The 10,689-nt window shown below is 34.9% G+C and overlaps 2 long non-coding RNA genes across 2 annotated transcripts; one reads left to right on the forward strand and one right to left on the reverse strand.

The window, feature by feature from the left end:
• Positions 1 to 265: 265 nt before the first annotated feature.
• Positions 266 to 4,838, forward strand: LOC148912508 (uncharacterized). The gene is made up of 2 exons (XR_016119349.1): positions 266 to 738; positions 4,244 to 4,838. It is a non-coding gene; the product is annotated as an uncharacterized LOC148912508 (long non-coding RNA).
• Positions 4,839 to 5,394: 556 nt separating this feature from the next.
• On the reverse strand, positions 5,395 to 8,986 carry LOC116299582 (uncharacterized). Its single transcript, XR_004197482.2, has 2 exons — positions 8,826 to 8,986; positions 5,395 to 6,464 (listed from the first exon to the last, which is right to left on the reverse strand). It is a non-coding gene; the product is annotated as an uncharacterized LOC116299582 (long non-coding RNA).
• Positions 8,987 to 10,689: the final 1,703 nt, after the last annotated feature.

A 10,689-nucleotide genomic window follows, 5' to 3' on the forward strand; every position in this document is an offset into this window, starting at 1 on the left:
AAGAAGGAAAGAAGGAAAGAAGGAAAGAAGGAAAGAAGGAAAGAAGGAAAGAAGGAAAGAAGGAAAGAAGGAAAGAAGGAAAGAAGGAAAGAAGGAAAGAAGGAAAGAAGGAAAGAAGGAAAGAAGGAAAGAAGGAAAGAAGGAAAGAAGGAAAGAAGGAAAGAAGGAAAGAAGGAAAGAAGGAAAGAAGGAAAGAAGGAAAGAAGGAAAGAAAGAAAGAAAGAAAGAAAGAAAAGAAAGGAAAACATAAATTTGGTTTAGTCATTACTTATTTACCATACACGAGGAAGACCTACCATGCCAATGAAGACTAAATATCATGTTATAGTTCGGTGAAAGGTGTAAAATCAAAACACAACAATATTACTATTATATAGTGGTTAACAACTGGAACAGCAGCAAATGCAGCAACATTAGCAGTAGCATCAATGTGTTCCATTGAAGCTCCATGTAATTTCGAAGTGTTTTTATTGTTGAAATTGCGCATTTTTTACTTTATATCGTTGGTATTTGTGAATATTTTGACGTTCAAAAACAACAACATCCAAAAGCACTCTCCATAACGAAACGGCCATTTTGATTGGCTAATAACTCATCACGTGATTTACAACAGTTAATAAAAAGTACACAAATTAAGGTTTGTACTTAACATCATATGTACGAAGCAAGACATAGTGTTCGTAAAGATGAAATACGTAATTCTTACAGTTCTTATTTTCCTCTACTTGGCGCCCCCTGGTAAGATTAGACCATAATCGATTGAATTGTGTTATTAACCCTTAATGCTAGTATAGCTTGTAAGCAATTAACTTGAGCATTGAAAATATTATATATGTGTGTGTGTTTGTGTGTGTGTGTGTGTGTGTGTGTGTGTGTGTGTGTGTGTGTGTGTGTGTGTGTGTGTGTGTGTGTGTGTGTGTGTGTGTGTGTGTGCATGTGTAAAGTGGAAGAAATTCCATGACCATAATTCGTTCTCTACAGAACTGTTTCGTGAGTCAGACTCACTCGTCAGGAGCTTTTAATGCTTGAATTTTACAAAACATTCACTTTATATAGCTATTTACATATATTATGCAAGTTCTGTTTTTACGCAACAGCGCTTTCAATTGTTTCTATGTCTACACGAAGAAATGAGTTCGTTCATTTTGTTAAGCGAGCAGCCTTCCGAATATATATATATATATATATACACTTGATTGCAAAAAGGTTGTAGTATACATTTATACATATACCTAATGAGACAAGATATCAAATGAGATGCAGAATGGTATATACTTACAATATATTTGCGGCATGCGAGCATTGATGCGAAGCTAGTCTTTCTTTCAACCCTCGTCTTTATGTCTGATATACTAAAACATCAAACGCTAAAACAATCGTAGTCAATTCCGGTCCTACTAAAAGTCTGGAACAATTCTGAGCCTTGTAAATTCAGATCTATAACTGATGCGTATGCCATCTGAATATATTCTATTTCAATGATTTCAAATAACTAAGTTTTAGCACCGACTTTATATTTTCTTTAGCGAAAATATTATAGATCACAAGACAACGATGAGGGGACATTGAGGTTTTTAGTGCTGTGGTGTTGTGGTGTTTAGCAATTTTTTATTGTGGCTTTGCGGTAAAAATAATTTACATTTTAACGTTGTTTTTGTTTCAGATAAAGCCACTGTGTTCGGTGAAGCGATATAATCACTTTTGTTATTTCCGGTAGCTTTTCAACTGAAACACTGTCGGATACGCTTGACCTTTTATTTTCATTTGTTTTCTTCTTGCGGTTATTGTGCGGTGTTGAGAATCGCCGCTATAACCCGCCTTCAATAAATTAGCTCAAAACCACCGTCACCAAATAGTACATTTCAAATCCTGGATTTGCTGGGTCGTTTGAGACAAATAGATAATATTAATAATATTAATAAAGTGATAGATATTGAAAGTTTTATGTCAAGATTCTCTTACGGGTCAATTGGTTATGACCAGTGCTGATGTTGAAGGAGAAATTGGGAAGAGTTTTACAGGACGGAATGGACGCCATCTTGGAAATATGTCCTCTTAAACAGTCCGACAAAGCACTGTGGCACCAACTCGATGCAGGTTTTTTCTCAACCCTCGGAACGATCAAAAGCTTTCAGGGATCAAGCATCTTTAAGACAGCTATTAGCCCAATCAAAAAATTAAACTATTTTTGAAATGTGACTAGAATTGAAAGAATCCTATGGTATTTTTGTGGTATTCATATCGCAATTTATTTTAAGCTTTTCTTTATCACATATATATATTTTCCTAAATCAACTTCAAATGTATTCAAACTGTTTTTCATTGATAAGTCTATATAGTGCTTAATTTCAAGGAGATATTTTTTCCTCTTTTTCAAGGGAGTCTTTCGTTGATCTTAATTATTTTATCCTCTCAGCTTTATTTCATTTTCCTAACTACTCTTCGAACTGGCCTCGAATTTAATTTAAACGTTATATGACTGAATAGAACCTGAAAAAAATAATTAATCACACAAGGCTCAGCTCCTATAACACCGCATGTTGTCTTTTAAATTTGAGTAATTTGTTTGACGCCTTTCTATGTGGTCTTAATATAGTTTTTCGTTTGTATTTACCGAATCAATTGTTGTGGACCCGGATAGCGCTATACGAAGGATAATCCTTAATATTCAAGGAATAAATTCATTGGATAACAGCTTCGACTTATTCATAGTAAATTCTCCGTTGGATATATAGCGCTATTCACCATTCTTACAACTGGGCCCGGGACTGAGAAGTATAGCGTTCACACGGGTATAAAATAGCGTTTTCACACGCATGAAAGGCTAGCCAGTCGCTAGTCAGTGCAGAACGATAGTTATTCAGTCAAAATGGTCGTCATGATTTCGGTTTAGTGCATTTGGCTCGTCTGTAAATGAGACTCTTGTCATACTGACAAGACTTGCAATCGGGTCTAAATTAGTTTCTTTTGATCTATATGTTTCTTCCACATATTCTCATCTTTGTTTCTTCTTAATTATTTTCATAACGTATTCTAAATATACTGTATATTCTTTTGAGATCTTGTTTGTAAAGCTAATTCATATTATTAAAAAAAAATTTCTTTGTCGTATCTAGGTAATATATATGCAATAACAATAACGCTATGTCTACGCACAAAAAATACAAGTTCTGTTCTAATTTTTATTCAACTGCGACCTCCACTAGATACTTTCTTTGTTTATTTACGGATAATCCAAGGCTAAATATAATTCATGGTATCGACGTCCCTTAGTTACCGTTGCTATGTCCCACAAGCTCAACCAATTAGAGCTATAGACTATAATTTAAAACTCTGATCGCGAAAAAAATTTGATTTTAAATTTAAGAGTTTAAATTGTTTCATGCAATAGTTTACTGTCCTGTGAAAATAATTTTAACTTGTCGTACTATTTAAAACAAATAAAACCAAGAAAACAATAGGACGTGCATGATGGCGTCATAATTTGACTCCCACTACCAAGATGCTTTGCGAATTTTCTTTTTTATTTAAATTTGTAGTCCCTCATGAGAATAGTAAGACATGGTGCTAATTAACTGAACAAAAGAAAGCGTGCAAGGGAGTCTGGTAGTAGAGGTCAATGACGCCATCGTGCAAACGTCCTATTGTGTGTAGTTTAAATGTGGGACAAAAATTTAAAACAAAGAAGATCAATTTCGTACCCAGAGCCTGCGTTTATTCTTGCCTGCGGTGAAGAACGAGGGCTCTGGCATAATCCATTTTTTGGCGCATGCGCATTTTTTCGGAAGTTAAATACCATAAATGAAAATCATGCTTTAACAGAATTGTATGTTTACTTCCGATCAAAATAAGAATTATAAATCGTGAACATATTTTTTTGAATTTTTGGCAAATCTTTGAACGCATGCGCTCTTATACTGGAAGTCCAAGAAATCCTGGTCTCAAATAATGGATTATGCAAGAGTCCTCGTTCTTCGCCGCAGGAAGAAAAGAAAAAAAGACAAGTAAAAAAGAAAAACTTGTGAAAATCGAGGAAGTTTTGGAGGAAAGAGACAGAGGTTCTCGTCAATGGGAAGGATACGGGGACGCCCCTTGACCTGGCTGCTAAGCTCTTCCCTAGTCCTTTTTCTTAGAGAGCGATACGGGGAAATTCGACACTCAATGTTTGATATGTGTCATTTCATCAGTTAGTCAGGTATTTCCTCCTTATAACTGATGTTTTTCTCTGTTTTATCATCATCAGTCTATCCCTTGCGTTGTCACCACTGCACCAGGACCAACGGCGAGAAAGACTGCCAAGGAGGAGAAGCAAAATGCCATTTATATTTTGACAGATGCATGACGTTGAAGGTCGCCAACACTCTTCAAAACAGCTGCAGCAGCGAGATAGCTTGTCAGTATGCGTGCATGGGGAGGAGTGATTGCAATGTGCGATGCTGTTCTACTGATCTGTGTAACTAATATTGGGCTACCTGTGGTAGGATGCTGTGCTACTCATTTCTGTAACTGTTTATGGATTACCTTTGGTTTGTTGCAGTTTTACTGATCTGTGTAGCTAGTTATGGGTTGCCTTTAGATGTTGTTCTAGCGATCTGCGTTGTAGATTTTTAGCTTGGTTAAAAGATTTCCCATTTCAACATCCGTCACATGCTGTTTAAAACATTTAACCATTTATTAACTTTATTAAAATTTTGCAGTTGGTGTTGTAGCTAATGTAAAATTCCTTTATTATGTGGCTAAGAAAATGAATGTCATTTAAAATGTCATGTTTTTCCTTGCTTTTAGTGGTTTGTTATTTTTATTGTTTATTTCATTAAAGTGTGACGTCATAGGTGGCATTTGAGTTTATTTTTCATCATTCGTAAATGGAAACACTGATTACTATCAAAAATAAAATTGCAATAGCCTTTGATGTTTTATACTGGATATCTTGCTGACAGAAAAGCTTTAAAAATATATCTAATATATCTAATGATATCTCCTATGACATCACACTCATTAACATATTGAAAGCATAAACCTTGATATCTCCAAGATCTTCATTATTGAAATCATATAAAAATATTTCACCAATCAACTGCTCACTACATGTAGAATCAATAAGTTGTTGATAAGCCACGATCTTGGCCAAAAGGGTAGAGACTAATGAAAGAACTTCGACCGTCCCTGCGCCTTTTGTATATTTTGATCAATAAACCCTCCCACCCCCCCCCCCCCCCCACCCGAAGCAATGTTGGTCCAGCAAAGGAGTCATTCGCCATTGTTTTTTTCGAGCAACATTGCTTTGGGGGGGGGGGGGGGGGTACATTATTCTTCATGACAAAAGCCAAAAAATGTTGATTTTTTAATTAGTAATTTTCTCTACAGGTTTTGCCCAAGATTGCAGTCTATCGATTATCGGCTTGCATGTTTGTTAACTTTAATACAATTATGAATTAGCAAAATAGAATTTTTACAAACTTCAACGGTGGAGTAAATAATGTACAACTTCAACAATGAAGTCAAACCTATATTGTCGTTCACGTGGGAACCCTGTGGTTGTTTGGGCTTCCTTTGTCAGAGGCCAGGTCTACAAGCCAAATTCAAGATGGTGGACAATTTCAAGTGTTTCTTCGCTGTAATATCTGCAAGTTTTGATTCATATTTTCAACATTTTAAAGCTTGAAATGGCTGGAAAATCACCAAACAGAAGTCTATGTTCACTTTTAAATAAGGTAAGCTAACCAAATATGAATATAGAGTTGATGGGCACACCATGAAAAACAGTTTTATTTGGTGGATAACACTGAATTTCAAGTGTTTCTTCGCTATAATAACTGCAGGTTTTGATTCATATTTTCGACATTTTAAAGCTTTAAATGGCTGGAAAATCACCCAACAGAAGTCTATCTTCACTTTCAAATAAGGTAAGTTTGCAAAATATGAATGCAGGTTTCATGCCTACACGAACGGCAATTATATTTGGGAGAAAATTTCAAGACTGGTATGCAAACTTTTTGGAAATCCAAAAAATTTCTCTCGAACACGTGAATATTTAACACAAATTCGAGGCTAACACTAAACTACAGACAAATTCGAAACTGCCAAAATGTTTCGGTTTCTTTGCTGTTTTTGATTAAAAAAAAAGAAGAAGAAGAAAAAAAAAAAAAACAACAACAACAACAAAAACAACGGTAGTTATGTCATCCATTTTACAGATAATGCTATTGTCCAGGGTAAAAATAAGAAAGGCTTTGTTGAAGAGCCTGCATTACAATAGTCTTCTGTACAGCAGTCAATCTTACAGTTCAAGCGTCCCATGCACAACGAGAAGCATGCACTTTGATTGGCGCAGCTTTTGCCAATGTTAGATCCAACGCTGATTTTCAGACATCTGTCGAATCTCCAAGGTGGACAATACACCACGGGTTCTTTGCAGTTTTTGTTTAACTTGGCACTACAGCTGTAGCATACTATGGGATGCACTGCAATAGTCGAATAATGGTTAATTATTAATGATATCTTTTTAAATTTCTTTCTTTGTTTTTTCTTTCACCAATAACTGATAGCAATATATATTAAAGGGCTGCTTATGTTTTGTGACATATAATCTTCAGGTATAATTTAACAAATAGACATCAGTTTTTTACGTGTCTGTCCTCTTAACAGCATATTAAAAATTATGGGATAGCCACCCTCATACTTTTTTCGAGTTGTCTATCACTAGGGCTTTCTGAAAAAAAAAAAACAAGAAAGATATCCCGCCGTGTCTGATATACTTTTGATATACTTGTACGTATATTTGAAACGACCATATTTTTTTGCAAATGGCTGTATGTATATATATATATATATATATATATATATATATATATATATATATTATTAAATTTTGAAAGCGTATGTACCCGGCTCTGTACTCTGATATTCAAAACACGGTAGCCAGCCAAACAGCGTACGTGCTCCATTTCATGTAATTTTCTTTTTCTTTTTCTTTTTCTTTACTTTTTCTTTTCTTTTTTTGAATTAAGAAAAAAAAATTCTTTTTTGGAATTAAGGTGACTGCCTACCTTTGGAAATTGACTTAAGCTTTTTTTAAAACTTCGATTTTCCGAATTGAAATGTAATGCTGATTCCAAATCTGGAAAGAAAAATAGGGTGTCCCGAGCTCGTTTTCGAGATAATCAGCATTTAATGGAAGCCTACGCACGAGCTTTTGGAGTAAAAATTGCGTCACCGGAAGTGATTAGAAAAAATTAAGATTAATAAGATAATAGTAATTTGCAGACTATATGATTGCAAGAATGAAGGCTATTCAATCATTCTACAATAATACATGGATATTTTCGACAAAAAGACAGAGAGATACATTAATTTGTCATATTTTGTAGTTTCGGTACTCTTAAAAAATCTCATAAAGTCGAATAAAAATCGCTACAAAAATCTATTTTTTCACGTGTTCCTGATTTAAACTTTTTCTAAAATGTTGATATAACCTAGATTTTTAGGAGTTTTTTCGAATGAGCTATCAAATAATATAGAGTCCCGTGCAAAATTTGAGGGTTTTGCCCTATTGAAGCTCAAAACGCGTATTGTTCTTCAATAAAATCTTGTAGATTTTTCAGCGGTTTTTGAGCGCGCGCACATCGTGGGCTCAAATCGAACGCTCAAAAGTAGGCAGCCACCTTAAGAAAAAAAAATTTTTTTGAAGGATTTTTGTTCAAGTGATATAATCACTGTGTCTCTAATAACTGTATATTCTTTTAAGTTTATCCATCGATCGGAAAATGATGCCTCTTTATAAACACAATCATCTTATTTCTGGTAATCTCGATATAATTAATATAGAAGATATTACATGGTCGCGCGGAGATACGAATTTTATCTTCGAGTGTTCAATTGATATCTCACGAGTGAGCGCAGCGAACGAGTGAGATATCTAAATTGCACCCGAGAAGAAAAAAATTCGTATCTCCAAGCGGCAATGTAATGTTCTGTTTATTATATAAATATCGATGAAACTTAAATAAAACAAAAGCTCAAAAATTCTTTATTAAAATAGCAAGCCGATTCAACAGCGATATCTTCACGTGTGAAAGATATGATATCTTCCACTGGTGAAAGATATTTTCGACACTAGAGAAAACCTGGTATTCCATCGATATCTATATAATAATATAATTTCTTATTCATTTGATACAACCTTGCGTGCGCTCCCATCATTTGCATAAAATAGTAAACAAAAGATGTATTTTTACGACCGTCGGCAAATATCAAGCAAAAATATGAATAAAAACTTTTGAGTGATCTTCGCCATATATATATATATCTAATTATGTTAAAAATTATATATGGACTTGTTTAAATGAAAAGCATTGTAATCGTTTTAATGCCGATATTTGCATGCCTTCGTGTATCATCAATAACTGAAATAACTATAGATTTTTTTTAAATTTACACATATGACTTTCGCTCTCGTTTAAGAAATACAATCAAGAATCATTTTACGAGTGGTCTATAATTCGAAATTGGCGAGAATAAGATGTTTTTTTAAAATCTCTATCATAGCCGATTATAATACATAATACCTATTCTCTTACTGCCTCGTGTCAATGATTTCACTTTTAAAATGGACTAATTACGTGATTAGGAAGGCTAGGAAAAAGAACGACGCCAATACGGGATATATTTCTTACCAACTAGCAACCAATATCAACCCGTATTTGCTTAATATCGCAATAACTTATAAATATTTTAGGAAATAATTTTCCTTCATAGCTTGGGAGTCATTCAGCCGTTTAATACAACACGAAGCTGAGGTTCAGTAATTTTCAATTTTATATTACCTGAAGGTGTTGCTGTTAGCAGAAGAACGAATATACCAAGTAGAATGTTTTCCATTTCAAACGAATGTACTTATATAATTACTATGCAGTCCATCGATTCCAACGAGATTTACAACAGAAATTATTAAGATGTCAATGCTACTGAAGCCGTGATTATTTTGATCAGCATGACCTCTTTAAAATTTCACGTGATCTTCAGTATCCAATAACAAAGCAGGAAATTGACGAAGACTCTGGCGAGTGTGTGTCTTTTGGTCGAGTGTCGAGGGTATCATTTTGCACAAGATTCAGAAACAAGTGTTTTCTTTTAAACGATAAAAGTAAAATAAAATAAAAGTCATTTATTTCTAACTGCAGCAAGCTTTATAGCTTAAACACTGATCTGCACCTTGTTACTTGTCATCACTATATGACAGGTCACGTATAAGGTTTCAATCATATCATATTTTAAACCCACCCCCTCCAAAACTACAATCCTCCTTCGAGCGTTCGTTCTTTAACGAGTTGATGTCGGTTCACATTACTAAAGACAATCTTGAACAATCTTGTGTTAAATATTTTGTAAATATTCATATTTCCAACTGGGACTAGAGGATATTTTAAAGACAACCTTAACGGAAGAGTGGACATATTGTTGTTAATTATGAATGAATGGACATAGTGAGGCTTCAAGGATAATTATCAAGTTCCAAAAATGCAATAAAATAAGGCCAAACTCTTCAAACATTTCCTTATTCCATCGATGTCACGTGGAGGATATACGTCACGAAAAAATTATCGAGGGTACATTAACACACTGGAAACGTATTACAAAGCGCAATTTGAAAATAATTAGCATGGCCACAGAAAACTAATATTTATTTCATTTATTTGTTTGAGGTTTTCATCACGCTGAGTTGTAGAACATGTTAGGGACGAGGTCAAAACAATGGTTCAAAATAGGGACCCGATTTTATGAATTAAGGTGGTGGGTACCGGTACATACCCCCTCCCCCCTCAGAGACCTGTTCAAATGCTCGATACTGGGGGTCTGTAGTGGCAATTTCTACACACAAATATGTTTTTTAGCATACATGCAGACAGACAGTCCGTTCATTCCTGTGATTTGGCTTTTAGTTTTGGAGATATTTAGGGACAAAATCTAAGATTTCACTTCCAGAGGTGGTGGGTATCGGGTAACGCCACCCCTCCCCCTAAATCGGGTCCAGTGAGATGGCAATTGTTTTGCCCTCATCCCTTATGGTAAAAACTGACTTAAAGGCCCCGACTAGGCGCGCCCGCAATCAAAACATGACGTTACCAAGACAGCATACTGAAAAGAGAGGGAAACTTCTTAAAGGGGGCTTGTAAAGTCCGAGTAATGGAATTATTTGAGGATAATTTGACTCGATTATGATTATGTAAACCAGATTAGTGAGCGTTTTCACCTGGGAGCCACTTGCAGTTGAGAAATTTTGGGTTAAAAGAGAAAAGAACAATAGGGTTGAGTAAATGACGTCATTTACTCACAATTTATATGCTGCATAAAATTGATAATTTTTATCCGATATATTTTACAGTGAAGAAAATATGTTGCTTGGCTACTATCTGGGCCATATAGATAAGTTTCAACAAGTTTCAAGTCATTTCCAATTTTCATCCATTTTTATCCAAGTGCCCCTTTAATAACGCGCGCGTCATAAAAATTCCCGGTTGGGCTATTTTTAGTAACCGGATTCGACTAAAATTTCGCCTTACCCTACTCCCGTGCGTCATTAACTTGAGCACGTTTGCTCTTTGCGTTTATTGTTTTGATGACTAAAAACGAAACGGAAAGAGCGCACGCGCGCAAGACTGGAGTAGGGTAAGGCGAAATTTAATTTGC

The sequence above is a fragment of the Actinia tenebrosa genome, unplaced genomic scaffold (assembly GCF_029948245.1).
Source record: "Actinia tenebrosa isolate PJP-AT-01 unplaced genomic scaffold, QUT_ActTen_1.0 PGA_scaffold11__36_contigs__length_13525064, whole genome shotgun sequence".
NCBI classification, from domain to species: domain Eukaryota; kingdom Metazoa; phylum Cnidaria; class Anthozoa; order Actiniaria; family Actiniidae; genus Actinia; species Actinia tenebrosa.